This window comes from Anser anser, assembly GCF_964211835.1.
Source record: "Anser anser genome assembly, chromosome: 2".
Classification (NCBI taxonomy): domain Eukaryota; kingdom Metazoa; phylum Chordata; class Aves; order Anseriformes; family Anatidae; genus Anser; species Anser anser.
This window is the reverse complement of record NC_139721.1, coordinates 46,987,725-47,003,973: the sequence shown is the minus strand read 5'-3', so window position 1 is coordinate 47,003,973 and position 16,249 is coordinate 46,987,725. Positions and strand designations below refer to the sequence as shown.

The window sequence follows — 16,249 nt, the reverse complement described above, 5'->3', positions numbered from 1 at the left end:
TTGTTTTTATCAACTTAATAATATGAACATAGAAATCAAAAGCCAAAATTACAGAAACCACATATGCTTTAAACGAATCACTAAATCACTTCTGGTCTTTGCTTGCTTTAAACACAAGGAGCTAATGCATCATCAAGCAGTACAGATCACCCTCAGGATTTTTAAGTTTTCTCAGCATTAACCCATTGTTTGCTTATTTTGTTTCATTTGGGACCATTGATGGGTAGTGGTTCAATTTCACATAACATTCAGGAATCTCCTGTGTGTTCCAGTTCATCAAAATATATTTTTATCAAGTGCAGAATCTATTTTTTCCCCTTTTCAATGAAAACTGGGGGGAGAAAGAAAGAAGTGCTTCAGTGTTCAAATACTTCATCTTCTAATGAGAATTTTAAAATATGAATGGAAAATAGAATCTGAGCTAAGTAGAAATGGGGTGTGGTGAAAGACCATAATATTAAATCAATATCTTCCTAAGACCTGAGAATATATATTAAAAATAACGGTCTTCATATTCATTTCCTGGGGGTACATGAAGTGCAATAGGTACTGAGAGACATTGTGATGACTCATACTGGATTGGAAAACTACAGATACAGAGGAGAATATGACCAAATCCTACAGCTCTTACACACTTTTTACTCAGGCAAGTTGCTACTGGCACAAAAGCACCAGTCTGTAAAGGAGCTGTAAGAGTTAGGTTACAAAATCATTCTCTTTTTCCAATGGTAAGTGGCTCCCGGCAGTATACTCTGAATTATTTTGTCCTGGTGTGCCTAACTAACATATGCAATGAAGCTGAAACCCCTGAGCTGTCTCTATGTACTGCTTAAAAATCTCATTGGTTTAAAGTATAAACTAAAAGCTTGAAACCTTTTAATGTCCTGACTATTAGGCAGTTATTGCTGATATTCAGGCTGCATACTCTTTTCTTACTTCCATCTCTCACAAGCCTTTTAATTTTCTTCATATTCTCTCAAGAGTGTTCAGAGTCATGGGTAGTGCAGTGGACTACCTAAATTTAGCAACCCAACCTCAAGGAAATAAAAGTTTGTACCTTTCCTATAGATGTTCTATTGTGAAGGAAAGATAAATATAGCTGGTTTACTTTTCCTGAAATACCAGACCCTTCCATTTTGATGCTAAATGTTATCCACTAAAAGAACACTCTTCTGGAGAAACGCATAAAATTATATCAGATAGGTATGACCTGACAGAAAATCTAAATATGGGGACAAAATTGTATGAGATAAATAAATAAATAAATAAATACACGTGCATACATGCATACATAAACATATTCTATTTATTTATGATTTTACTTATATATAGTGGAAACAGCATTTTCTGAAAAACAAACAAGCAAAAACCAACTTTTTTTTCCTCATCATTAATTCTTTAACAACTATCATTTTCATTGGCATTCCATTTATTATATGTAGAAAGTACAGATAGATGTTCTCATTCATAGTATGTAATGGATATCACTATACATTTATTATCATGGTTATATGTTTTTCAAAAAGTATGTGCTTTCTATAATTGTTTTTCTATAGCAGGTTCTATCGCTTATTTAACAAATTAATTCTCTGTACTACTAGTAGTAATACCTAGTTGTCTTCTGTATCCTCAAGATATATTTTAAAGAATAATAGTTGAAGCAAGTGTTTGCACTAAATTTAATTAAAGATTGGCTAAAACTAAAGGTTTACCCAATTTAATTTCATCTTAAGAGAGGTCATTGATGTTGATGTCTCTAAAAATCAGTGGCTGTTTATGCTGAGGGCATGAATCTCTGAGACAGGAATTTAGCAAAATGAATACACAATAGGTTTAAAGTATACTAGGATCCATGCCTTTTCTGCAAGTGTTTTAGGTGTCTCCAGGCTGAAGACTGAAAAAAAAAATCCTAGGGTAATCATGCAAAGGATGAAATATGGAATCCGTAGCTGAAAGGTGAATGTGAAAAGGGAAAAAAAAAAAAAAAAGCTTTTTAAAAATATTCCAAAGAATATTTAAAGGGAATATAGACTGGTAGGAGTTCCATTTTAAGATCAGGCAGAATTATTCTTCTACAGTAAATTTAAGCAAGGCTGAAGAGTTTTACTTTGACAGAGTTTATATCAATAAATTATACCATGAATTACTTTACCATATAATGAGTTTGGTGGATTTGAAATAAGTGAAGAAATTTAATGCAGGAATAAAAAAGGTTAACATCATTTAAAGAAACTAAAAAACAAAAAACAAAAAACCAGGTGATATAATCTAAATGATATATTTAACTGAAAGCTGAAATATATTAGGTAGTGGATATCTCATAATCCAAGTACGGGTTTGGTAGCAGCATAAGTATTTAAGTACTGTGTAAATTTAGTAACTTTCTTCATATAATTACTGATAAATTAACTGCAGTATACAGGATCAACAACAGATGAATATTTCATAACTGATTACAAGTATAAAAAGAATTTACTCCTGGAAGGTTGTTGTGACAGTGTTTTTAATGAATACTTGACATTATTAATACTGCAATTATTTATTTATTTCATTGGAATTGTACCTGGCATTTGGCAGCGATATAAAAATAGATGATCCCTGACTTGAAGATCTAATATAAAATGACAATAGGCCAAAGTGAAGAAAGGATAAGAACAGATAAGTTGATAAAGCTCTTGGGAAGTCTAAGATGACTGGCTCTAGTTGATATCCTAAAAATAACAATTAATACTGGGAATAAAAGAGGGAAATACTTTTCTCCATCTGCACTGTAATTTACCTCTGATTTCTGAGGGGGAAACTAGAAGATTTTTTTCCTTCTCATTATCATTTTGGTTAGCATTTTAATAGATTTTTTCGTTGATTTAAATTATGTTATTGGTTTTATGCTGCATAAGCATCCTTAGACTCCCCACTCCCCCAATTCTCCATTTTTTTCATCCTTCTCTGAGCTCCATCCATTTTTCTACCATCAGACAGCTGAAAACTTAGCTTTAAAGAAACATTGAGGTTTTTAAGGAAACTTAGTATTTTGACAGCTGGCATTTTAAGGAAAATATAAAATATCAGGAAACATAAAAATTATGAGAGTTGACAATGCTGCCATCTAGCCTTTCAAATGTAATCAACAGGAACCATCCAATAAAAAGCAGCGAGTCTCTGAATGTCTTTACTAGCTCCCTAATTATCAGGCATCTAAGAAGACTCCTTTCTGCAAAGTCACAGCATCTTTATCATGGACAATATGTCCTGTGACATCATTTTGAGGAGCAAGACTCTATATCTATTGAGCTAGTGATATCTTATATTCAGATATTCAGAGGCTGCACACCTGAATCATTACCGTAAAACCTCTTGTTATAAAAATTTAAAAGCCAGAAAGCTTCTGTGTTATCCTTCAAAAAAGGATTATGATCTCTGGACTACAGAACATACTCTTATGGCTAGCTTCCTCTGCTTGTAATGTACATAGGTAGGACTAGTTGCAGGTTTTGTTTTAAATGTTGTGTTTATATATGTGTTTTATGTGCATACACAAATATTTTTATGAGATATATCGTTGCTATATGTATGGACTTTTATTATGTAGACTTTTATTATGTATGTATATATTTTTTATTATTTATGTTTGAAATGCTATTTTTTTCCTGTTCTTGTTTTAAAACTAACACATTGTTTTGTTCTAGCCTGTTCCACAATAATTGATTTTGTGTTCACTTGTTAATTGGTTTAGTTGTTTCTTTATTGAAATTCATGGATTTGCTGATGTCCTGAGGAGGGTGTGTTTTCACTGGTAGTCACTAATTGCACAGTGTAAGCATTCATAAGCTTGCAACTTCTTCATAAAGCAATCAACACATTTTAATAACTTCCTGAGTCTCTGCTCTGCTCTCTGAATCTACATTATTTGTGATCCTGCTCTCAGCTGAAAACAGGTGCCATATTTGTATAATAAGAAACTCTTTGAAATGAACATATATTTTACTTTTAACAGAGTAATTTCTTGGAGACAAATTGCTGTAATTATTGTTATTTATTTCTACAACAGAAGCTTTGGGAGTTTCATAATCAGAGATACGTTATTTTACGTGCAGAACAAGAGAATAAAAGACATTCAAAGCACCACAGAGCCTACAGGGTAAGGGTTAGATTGTTCCTAAATGTATTAGTCACATTATGAGCTTAAAAAAAAATCATGTACGGTAGCATGGCTTTCAAAGGTACTGTGTGATTTCTGTTAGGAACCCCTTCTTGGCTATTTCTTGGCAATGTGAGCAGAAGAAATACGGGAATAGAGAGATTAAACAGAGATGTTGGATGTCTCTCCCAGTGACCACCAACCAGGGGCAGGAATCATTAATGCTGTGTGGAGATACACACTAAGTGTCAGTCCTTTAGGAGAGCATCTGACTAGGAGCAATGACACATCCTATTACCCAGTACCCAGTCCAGAAGCCCAAACCTTCCTGAAGGTCTCAGCAGAGGCTGAACAAAGTCCACTTCCTCTCACAGGCTGAAAAGAGGGAATGAAATGAGATCTGGCCTGCTACTGATGCCTCAAAGCTTTTGAAGTTTTTACAGCTGTGTTGTGAAAGAAATGCACAAATCAAATCAGTCACAGGTTTCTTATCCTCAGTTTCCCCTCTTTCCAATTCCTTTAGTTGTCTTCCTTACATCTTTGGTCTTTTCCTCACAAAACCACTGTAGCTGCTTTTTATCCTTCAGTAATCCAGTAAGAAAGAGAAAATTTAGGCTATATTGTCTTAGTATTGCTGCCTGTAGCATTCCCAAATCCTTGCCCTCCACTAGTGGGTTTTTATATTGTTCCCTGTTGCTCTCTTTGTCTAAATAAAATCAGACTGAGCTATACAGCTATATACGCCCAGCTTCTCTCAGCAGCTTTCTTGGTAATAAATTCACAAATAACTACCATATACATAGTTATTTACCACTTAGTATTATCATAGGCATATATGTTAATTATAAATACAAAATTATAAATATTTAAATTGTGAGTATGAAAGAGTACCGCTTAGGAAACCTGGCCAAGGCTCCCACTTTAGCACAACCAGCCACTCCATTTAATGATTAGCTCTTGTCTGTCTGTTGACAGTCACTCTACTGCTGGCCTGAAGGAATCTGCCTTCCTCTGTAGAAATCAGGAAAAAAAAATCCATTCCATCGCTTCTAACTTTCTTTTTAATTCCCATACGTTTATCCTATACTTAAAGGTTTGGTTTTTTTTTTTTTTTTTTTTTTTAACTTTTGCTTTTGTAGTCCAGGTAATTCAGACATGCATTTTTTTTTTTTTTTACTTTATCAGTGATTTTATGTAGATATGTGTCATACATCTGTCCAAACAGATGCCTGAGAAGGAAGACAGACAAACAATCAAACAAAACAATCAAAGTGAATTGGGAACAGAATAACCCATGTTCACTTAATACATTCACTGGATATGAAAGTTAAATAACTCCCTGGATAATTTCCTAGCAAGATATCTGTGGGGATCTGTATTGTCATTGTTGTTGCTGCTGCTGCTGTTGTTAATACTCTAATTATTGTGTAAGAATGTTTTTACTTGTTTCAATAATCTCATACTTTCTATAGAGATGCACATGAATATTTTGTACCTGTCAGATTTGTAGACAGACTAATCGCATTCCCATTGCTGTGATTCTCCAATCCATTCCTTACACTTCAGTCTCCACCATCCCTTTGTCTGACAATCCTTGAATCACTTGTTTAAATCCCACCTTGAAATACCTTCTGAGAAGAGAATATCATTGCTTGCCTGCCATAGGAAGGAACAGAGTTGGTCAGACTACATTTATTACTGAGAAAAAAAAAAAAAAGTGTTTTCCAACTACTTCTAGAAAATTATTTCTGAGGAAAAAAAAAAAGATTTTTTTTGTTGTTGTTTAGAAACATCCTCATAGTCTGATCATCAAGTCTTTATGTTGTCTTAAATAACACGCTACTGGCATGGGGACTGTTGTTCTTTTCTTTATGTCATGCACTGAGAGATCCAGTGGAAAAAACACAGTAATTTATATCCTTCCATCCATGCTGTAAATTATAAGCCCTGTGTTCAAACAAACCTTTTTTTTTTTTTTTTTTTTTTTTTTACTTTCTGCTTGAAAAAGAAGTTACAGACCTAGACAGTGTTGGCACCAGGTGAGGCAAATACAGCTGTCCTTATTGTGAATTACCCTTGATTAAACTGAACATGTCTGAGAGCATAATATTTATGAAATGATACACTTACACTTGGAAAGAATTTTTTTTCTTGGGGCATTACAAGGAATCTGACTTCTGTGGTCATTACATACTTGCTGATAACTTTTCTAAGAATGCAACTTCATACAAGTGTGCATGCCTATTTTAATGTAATTAAAAAGTTCGATTGTCTTTGCATTTTTGAAAAATATTGGTCTGCATTCAGAACTAGCTGTCTTCCAGCCTGGTAAGACTTTGTGCATGGAAAAGTCAATTCATACTCTTTATTCAACTTGCAAGCTTATTGTGGAGCTTAATTAGTGAATATGCATGAGGCACACTGAGATCCTTAGTCAAAAGATCTTCTCTATCATAACTTCATAGTCATTAATACCTTAAAAAACATTTGTGCAGCCACAGAAGTTATCTACTTATACTTCATGCTATTTCAGAGGCTGCTTAAATCAGAAAACTTAAATTAGGGGTGCAGTTAGAAAATGAATGCAGAACAGATTTCAGCCATACGTTTCTGACCCAACCTTACATTATTTTTTTTTCCTTTTTCATATAAATCTACAAGTAATCTCACCAAAGCAGCTATTTATCCTCTTATCATTTCAGTTCTGCAAGGCTGAATGTTTTTGGCAGCATTTGTTTGTTTTTTTTTTAGATAGTTTATAGACTTTCACTATGACTAATTTTAGTTCAGGCACAGAAAAACTGGAGAACAAAAAAAACCAAAACAACCCTCTTCACTTTAATAGCAACATGGAAATGCTAGAAAATCTCTTCATAGATGAGTTTTTTTTTGGGGGGGGGGGGGGCGGGGGGGGGAAGGAATGGACAAATAATCCGTATATTACTTTCCTGAAATAAGGTAAGGTAGAGAAATAGAGGGAAGGGAAGGGAAAGGAAAAGGGAGGGGAAGGGAAGGGAAGGGAAGGGAAGGGAAGGGAAGGGAAGGGAAGGGAAGGGAAGGGAAGGGAAGGGAAGGGAAGGGAAGGGAAGGGAAGGGAAGGGAAGGGAAGGGAAGGGAAGGGAAGGGAAGGGAAGGGAAGGGAAGGGAAGGGAAGGGAAGGGAAGGGAAGGGAAGGGAAGGGAAGGGAAGGGAAGGGAAGGGAAGGGAAGGGAAGGGAAGGGAAGGGAAGGGAAGCACAGAACTTGTGATTTTCTTCGATGAAAAAAGAGCAGAAAAACAAAAACATGATGTCATGCTTTTCAATAACTTGTTTAGAAAAGCAGAGTTCCTTATGAATTAATTAGAACATTTTCTAGTTCCCAACTTCTTACTTTCTGCTTTTCTGTGGAACAGAATCTTCTCTTAAGTAGTGCAGCATGTCTCTTAAATGAGAGACTGTTTCTTGTACTATCTTCTCTCAAATTAAGAATTGTGCAAGTCCCCCCTACAACAGACATTGTTTACTTGTAACAGGAGCACTAGGCAGATTCTGAAATGTGGCTTCCACAAATGTACACCTAATTGTTAATTTAGGAATTGTAGAGAAAGAGAAAGGTGTCATGTGACAAAACATGGACAGTTTACATGGGATCTGTAAACTGTCAAATTTCTATGAACTCCAGCGTGCAATGTCACACATTGTGAGTGGAACACGAAACGTATTGAAGTTATTTGGGAAAAAGGCCATTGACTAAGATGTTTTATTTCACACACTATGTTAAGAAATTCTACTGGACCAATAAAAATGTTCCTGTGCAAAGTCAATATTGCAATCTTTATCTGACTGTGATCAAGTGAAATCCTAACACGACTGCTGAGGATAAGGAAAAGTCTGAGGTTCTTAACGCCTTGTTTACATCTGTCTTCACTAGGGTTATCCAGTTATCCTTGGGGTACTCATCCTTCCGATCTGGAAGTCTGGGATGGGGCGCAGAAGAAATCCTCCACAGTTCAGGTGGAAACAGTTAGAGACCTGCTGCTCCACCTGGGCTATCAATAGTATGCTAGCAAACCCACTTGGTCTCCAAGAAAATATTTTAATCAGTTTCTGATGATAGGGTGTGGAAATGGGTGGGCAAAAAAGGTTTGAGCACGATTTATTTTTTAATTTCTATTTTAATTTAAACCATTCCATATCCCCACCAATTCCCCCCAGACAGCTAAAAATCAATGAGCCAGGGACTCCACAGACCATTGGCAAGTGCCCGTCATTCTTCAGAACTTCAGAACAAGCAGGGTGATTAATCCATTTAAAATTACTGCACAGGAAATATTGGAGGTGGCAGATGCTTTCCTCAATTGTGATTTACATTGAAAAGAAAATTAAAATTCTCACCGTAACAATTAACTGACTGCTCCACTAAATCCAGTGTCATCTCTGGCTTTTTTGTCTTGTGGAGAATGTGACTATAAATGCTTCCAGCTTTCATGACATGAAGAGGTGACGGGCTTGGAGTTTTTTTTTTTCCTTGTTGTTTTATTTCTTTATATTTTTTTCATCATTAATGACACTCATTTGCTTGTTTTGGGTTATGATTTTTGGGGTGTGGAACCTCTAGGGATTACTGCTTTAGAAACTGATTAATCTATAGTCATTAAAACACTTCAGAGGCACTGCAGCAAAACTGTCAGTATCTCTTCATTAGCTCTAAGATAGGGAGCTCTATATAAGTACATCTAAACCTCAGCTGTAACATCCTCCTCAGGGCATATTAACAAGTCCAGCTTTTTACAATATTTCAGGACTAATTTCCTGCTTATTCAGATACTTTTTCATCACAGGGAATTTACACAGCTACAGACATCTGTCTTAATAACACTCAGTATGTTAATATGGGTCTTGAGGACATCAGGTGATTGAAACTACAGCTAGTCATTTCTCCCCATCATTTTGAAATCATCAGAAGTGAATCCTTCATGGCTTTGGAAGACTTACTGAGTTGATTCATTTTTATTCTGTAAATTATATTCATTTTTTTCCCCTTAAAATTACAAGCTGTGTATAAGACCTGTAAGGTGTGCAGTGACAGTTCAAGGAGGAAGACCTATTACATGAAACAATATAACTTCATGATAGTGAACCATGTGATCTTTCTCCTCCAACCCTATAAATCCCACAAAGCCACCCATTAATGGAACTCATTAGCATGATCATAATAGGAAGTACATAAAGAAAAACATGTGTTGACTGACCTTTTCCTCATGCTTTCATAATCTGCCCAACCTTTGTAAGATATAAACCAAATGATTTCTAAACATTACCAGTATGTATTTTTCACAAATCGTCATTATATTTTTAAGCCAGTGGATTCTCAAACCTTTCATTGAGTAGGCTGAAATGCAATTAAGACAATCCCATCACAGATTATCTGCAGTCCCACTACAAGTTTCTGAGTTGAAACTATCTGTGCTAAATTGAAATGTCAATATCCTTGACTTGTTTGTGCTCTTTTCTAGAAATCTCCTTGTAGCCACTATTGGAAACAAGATACCGAACTATGAAGCTTAGAACTGAACTAGTAAATACAACCTTATGCTGATGGACAAGTACAGAAGACAAGTCCTGACACAGCTGCAGATTAACTCTTGTGCATAACTGATGTAAGTATCCATAGGTGACACTTTTAAAATCTATATATATACCCACATTAATGGTATTTTATTTATAATAAAAATGTCCTGCTCCCCACCAGATAGACTCTTCTTACACTGTGCACGTATGGGAATCTTTATTAAGGTATAGGTAAAAAGAAAAATGTCATATGATTGATCTAATATTCCAGCTCCTTTTATTAATGGAGCAGGAAGTATGGTATTCCTGGTTCTTCTTGAATTTCATGTGTTCATTCCAAACAAATCTTGAAGACGGAAAGGAAAGGAAAGGAAAGGAAAGGAAAGGAAAGGAAAGGAAAGGAAAGGAAAGGAAAGGAAAGGAAAGGAAAGGAAAGGAAAGGAAAGGAAAGGGAAGGGAAGGGAAGGGAAGGGAAGGGAAGGGAAGGGAAGGGAAGGGAAGGGAAGGGAAGGGAAGGGAAGGGAAGGGAAGGGAAGGGAAGGGAAGGGAAGGGAAGGGAAGGGAAGGGAAGGGAAGGGAAGGGAAGGGAAGGGAAGGGAAGGGAAGGGAAGGGAAGGGAAGGGAAGGGAAGGGAAGGGAAGGGAAGGGAAGGGAAGGGAAGGGAAGGGAAGGGAAGGGAAGGGAAGGGAAGGGAAGGGAAGGGAAGGGAAGGGAAGGGAAGGGAAGGGAAGGGAAGGGAAGGGAAGGGAAGGGAAGGGAAGGGAAGGGAAGGGAAGGGAAGGGAAGGGAAGGGAAGGGAAGGGAAGGGAAGGAAAGGAAAGGAAAGGAAAGGAAAGGAAAGGAAAGGAAAGGAAAGGAAAGGAAAGGAAAGGAAAGGAAAGGAAAGGAAAGGAAAGGAAAGGAAAGGAAAGGAAAGGAAAGGAAAGGAAAGGAAAGGAAAGGAAAGGGAAGGGAAAAGGGAGAAAAAGATCTTTGTTGAACCACAGGAATTGTTTTCAAATTATGTATTTTTTTTTCAAATTTTTGGAATGATTTTTAATTTCTGAAACAACACTATTAATATTTTAAAACTTTCTTAAACACATATTGCAGCACTGTGGCTATTCTAGTGAAATTAAAAAGGATATGGAGTTTTTCTTCTGAAGTGATGTATCAACACCATGGAAAATGTGCTGTCTAGTGCTTGCAGAGCTTGCCAGATAAGGCAAAATGTAGGTAGGCAGCAAATCTACAGTAAGACAGAAAACAAGGACAGAAACCATTATAAGATTATAAAGGTTATTTATTATGGTATTTTTGAACCTGATGGTTCAACCTCATTGTAAACTTCTAAAGAGGTATCAGCAGTCCACACTGGTCTTTCACCTAGCCATTATCAGTTGGCCATTTCCAAATCATATGGGTCTCAGGACAGGAGCTAAAAGATGAGAGGTTAATGGCTTTATGCACTAATTCAAGAAGTTCACTCTATTTGAAAAAGTGCTAAGACTCTGTGGCAAAAAATGTCAAGTGAAAATTTTGGGCTACTATCACTGATGAAGTGGAAATGTCAAAGAGCAACTCATTAGAGTCAGAGAACAAATAGGTAGGGAAACTCAGAGCTTTGAAAACAATGAAAGGTAAGACCAAGTAGATGAACTAGATGTTATAGGAAAAAAAAAAAAAGTCAGTGAAAGGGTGTAAGGAGGAGTGATGCAGTGAAAAGGAAGATGACCTTGCTCACATCAAAGAGCAAACAGAGACTGTACACCATCAGTCTGCTAATGTTAGTGTAATTAATTCATTTTGATTCTGAAACAGTCTTCAAATAGGTTTTTATACATTTACATTTGCAAATCATAGAAATAGTGGCTGGAAGGGCTTTTAATGATAATATTGGCACCCCAACCTCCCATTTGAATCAAGACTAAGTCAGGTCAAATGCTGTTTTGTCTGGTATAGTCCTGGAAGGATCTTTGTGGGCAACCTGTTCCTCTGCTTACTTTACAATGAAGTTCCTCCCATATTTTATAAAGAATATTTTTTTCCTAATGTCAGTTTGAAGATCCCAAGCCATGACTTGTTCTCATAGATTCTTTTTTTTTCATTTGCCACCAAGGAAAATTGCTTGGCTCAGTAAAGCCTGGCTGTGGCTTTTCTGTTTTCACCCACAGTCACCTAAGAAATGCTGTTGTGCTCCTTTCATTGCCTGTTCTTGATTCCATTTCGTATATGCCCACTCTTTGCATTTTAGTTCTTCAAGAATTCCTCCTTAGCTTCCTGCCTTAGCATCTTGTTTTTCTGTAGAACAGAATACTTTGTTCCTGAGTTCAAGTAATTTTTTATTTTCAAACCAGACACCATCCAAGACAACTCTACCCCTTTTCATGGTGTTGCAGGGGATTCTTCATAGGAATTTACTGAAGTCTGTGGTCTAAAGTCCAGAGTCTTAATTCTTCAGCCGAGCCTCTCAATTAAGATTCTTCTCCAACCATCCGATGCAGGGAGTCAAAGCAAATCCTTGGGTATGTGGTGGAAAATGTGGATTTCCTGTTTCATGCTTGAGCAGCAGCAAATAAAAAAAGAAGAGACAAAAGTGGTTTGCTTGCTTTTCTTTCTATCTTTTCCTTCCTTCTTTCCTTCCTTCTTTCCTTCCTTCCTTCCTTCCTTCCTTCCTTCCTTCCTTCCTTCCTTCCTTCCTTCCTTCCTTTCTTTCTTTCTTTCTTTCTTTCTTTCTTTCTTTTAATGAGGGGAGCTATTCTTCTTTGCAACTCTGCCAAATTTTATTGAAATATTTCTATGGTTATCATGTATTGTGTTCAATTTTGGGCCTCTCACGACAAGAAAGACATCGAGGCCCTGGAGTGTGTCTAGAGAAGGGCAACAAAGCTGGTGAGGCGTCTGGAGAACAAGTCTTACGAGGAGCAGCTGAGGGAGCTGGGGTTATTTAGTCTGGAGAAGAGGAGGCTCAGGGGAGATCTCATTGCACTCTTCAACTTCCTGAAGGGAGGTTGTGATGAGGAGGGGGTCAGCCTCTTTTCTCAGATAACTAATGATAGGACTCGAGGAAATGGCCACAAGTTGCACCTGGGGAGATTTAGGTTAGATACCAGGACAAACTTTTTCACTCAAAGAGCGGTCAGGCAGTGGAACAGCCTGCCCAGGGAGGTGGTGGAATCACCGTCCCTTGCGGTGTTCAAGAAGTGCCTGGACAAGGTGCTATGAGATATGATTTAGTAGCTTAGTGGGTAGTATTGGTGATAGGAGGATGGTTGGACTAGATGATCTTGTAGGTCCTTTCCAATCTTGTATTTTGATGATTCTATGATTCTATCGATTAACAGAAATCTTGTTATCCATGAAATATAGAGTTCAACTTAATAGAAAATTATATAGATTCTTACTTTCCTGAAAAAGAACTTTATTGTTAAATATCTAAAATTTGCATTATTGAACTAAAACACAGCATATTTCCTTTCATTTGACAGTTAGTTATGAGCTTTTCACCAAAGCTTACGTCTCTGTGAATCATTTAATATCAGGGATGGTTATTATTGTACCTTTCAGTGGTGATCCTAGTATAAGCAGTCTTTTCAGAACCTGTGTCATGCCATACTATGTTCTCCCATATATATTCACATACCGTATGAATAGGTATGGTATAAAAGATTGAGTGATAAGACTATACTTCCTTTATGTGGCAACATAGTGGAACATGGACTGTTATCACTTTTTGCTTTTGTTGCGAGCAGGCCAAGTATCTTCTTGTACCTGAGCCTACTACAGTATCCTCCAGTCTAGACATCTTATTGCAGATGAAGATCTAAAATCTTCTTTAATTTTAACTGAAAAAATTAGTTCAGCAGTTCAGGCAGCAGTTCAAAACCAACAAACCAACAATAACAGCAACAAACACCTTTATCTGCTTGGAAGTTCTAATCAAGAAATCTATGTCAATAAACTTATGCCATGCAAGACTACTGATACAGCCAGACTTCATTTACTGAGGCTGAGCAGTCCATCTTCTGCCTCTACCAGGGCAGAATTTTTGCTTGCCCTTTTTGTTTTCCCATGATTCCTGCATACATATCTGGACAGTAGCTAAGCTCCAATAAGAGGAATAGCTTCTACCTTTCCTAGTCTATAATTTGATGGTTGGAGTAATTTCTTAGAAATGCAAAAATGTCTTAATTCTACTGGGTTGATAAAATGAATATATCTCTATTTTGGGGGGCAAATATACTAACCATTTTGTTATTACACAGAAGGGAGAAAACACCACTGTCCTTTCAATTAAAAGAGTACTGCATATTCAGGTACATACCATGTTCCTCAAGGAAAAGTTTCTAAGTGTGAAAAACACATAGTGTTACTATAGCAAGAGCTGCAGTGAGGAGAGACACAATTCAAAAAAGGTGCTCAGCATGTTGGTCCTGCCAGTCTCAATCATGGCAACTGAAATCTGCAATGTGACATCCAAAATTTGGTGCTTAATTTGGAATAAACTGTTTCACAGCAACCGGGTCCTGTTCTAAGCTGATATAAAGTGAATATATTAATGAATTATTACCTGATGGATAGAAACCACACTAAGGGTATAAGATATCCATAAACATCCTTAAGCATATTGTTGAATTGTTCTAATATTTGAAATCCAAAAGCTCTTACCTAAGTTTCTACATTTAGACTAATGCTATTTAAGGGCCAAGGGAGTTTCATTGTTTATAATAAACCATACCAACTATTTCAGAGATGTTGCATTGAATGCTGTAAGTGCACATAAGGAACATTAGGTTTTATGCAATATAATAAAATTCCTTATTATTTCATTGAGGGAAATAACCAGAAAAGACTAGTGCATACTGCAAGCCAATCACTTCCCATTTAGATTGTTTTAAAAAATTAAATCTGTCTTTGAATTATATTCTTATGAAACCACTTTAAAATATGAAAATATTATAACACTTCTTAAGTTAGTTTAACACATCTGAGGCATTCCAAAATAAGGGCCTTTATTCTCAACTGCACTAAGGACGCATTCTATTGTTCTGGCATCAATTACAGTTACAAGCATTTCAAAGCCCCTTTGCACTTGTGAAGAGGTATAAAAAAGGTTTAATGTAAATGAGTCATAATCTTTTGGGATGAATCATTTATAAATGGGAATAATTAACAAAAACCTATATTTTCCTTCTTCTTGTCAGTCCTTTCATTCTTAACTTAGGGCCAGATCCTTCCATTCATTTTACTTACTTGAATATGTATTTCCATGTGAGTATCCCTTCCAAATTAGGATTTTTATGTAATTATTTTCAAAAGAGATAAGGAGCAATTTCTGTTTTGCTATTTAATTTTATCAGTAATCTGTGAGCAAAATGGTGGCTCTTTTTTCAGGGAGCATTTCTCTTTTAAATCTTAAAGAAAAAAAATAAGCTCCTCTCCAGTTAAAACTATGAGGTTTGCCTAAAGGCTTTCCAGCAATTTGGAAGTCCTCTAGTAAGTCTCAGTAATTCTGAAGGCCTTCCTAGAGCACCACTTGGGTAGGAATATCCCGTATTCTCCCTACTGCCTGCACTGAACTTGATGAAATAATTTTCACTGATTTTAAGGAGAGAAAGATGTTAAGTCTTGTCAAACAGACTTCTGTTTAGAAGCCTACTTTTCCTCAGGTCTCTTTACAGTCAATGTAGGAAGACAGACATTCCCATAAGGTAACATACATTAAATGAATTTATTTTGGGATTGCTTTTGCGTCTCCATTGGATACTTGAAAACCTTGAATACAAGGAAACCATCACTTCCTATGTTATCTGATCTTTGTTCTCAACAACATAGCCAAACTTCTGTAATTACTCATTTAAGTATAGCCAAGGGACTAAGTCAGCTGTCCTGAAAGTACATTTTTAATGTAATAATTACAAAATAGTTAGATATATGCATTAAGCGGTAGTTACATAAACACTCATATTACTATGGCCAAAGACTGAATAAAATGGAAAAACAGTATGTTAGAGTGAAATATTATTTACATCATACCATTTTTTTTTTCCATTCAAAGATCATGATAAAGTGATGAATATATAATTGCAATGGGTATGGTGGCTGTGCATAAAGACTAGAAATCCCTTAATCAAGCAGCCCCTGTCAGAAAGTTTACTACAGTAGGGACAGACATGGCAAGAGGAAAAAATATTCCCTTGGGAGAACTAAGTTTTGACAGGTAAGACCTTGGGCAGAATCTTTGTGACATTAGCCACCACAATACACTTTCTCTCTTCTAAACAACTGCATTAACATGAAGGTCTGGTAGAAAAAGAACAGACCAACAAACAAAAACAAAAGCAAAGCCATATAGATTAGTTAGATTGGGTAGATGGGTCAGAAATATCTTTTCTCTATCAAATGGATTATCAGATACTGTAAATAAATAAATAAATATTAATTTTTAAAAAGGTTATTCAGTTTCCTTAGTCATCATTTTGTTATGCTTCTTTTAGCAGAATACAAGGATGAAAAACATTTTGTTTGTATAATTTTCTGTCTGAGGCAATCTGGTTATAATAGAACTGGCTTTGGTAAAT

General features: G+C 36.1%; 1 long non-coding RNA gene across 2 annotated transcripts in view; it reads left to right on the top strand.

Moving 5' to 3' along the window:
• Nucleotides 1-16,249, top strand: part of LOC310893545 — a 69,255-nt gene that overhangs the window by 33,300 nt on the left and 19,706 nt on the right. The window contains exons 2-4 of one of the 2 annotated variants that reach the window (XR_014579082.1): nucleotides 4,049-4,138; nucleotides 9,635-9,778; nucleotides 12,068-12,193. This is a non-coding gene — a long non-coding RNA (uncharacterized lncRNA). The remainder of the gene's footprint in view (nucleotides 1-4,048; nucleotides 4,139-9,634; nucleotides 9,779-12,067; nucleotides 12,194-16,249) is intronic. The other variant, XR_014579081.1, reaches the window with a different exon arrangement.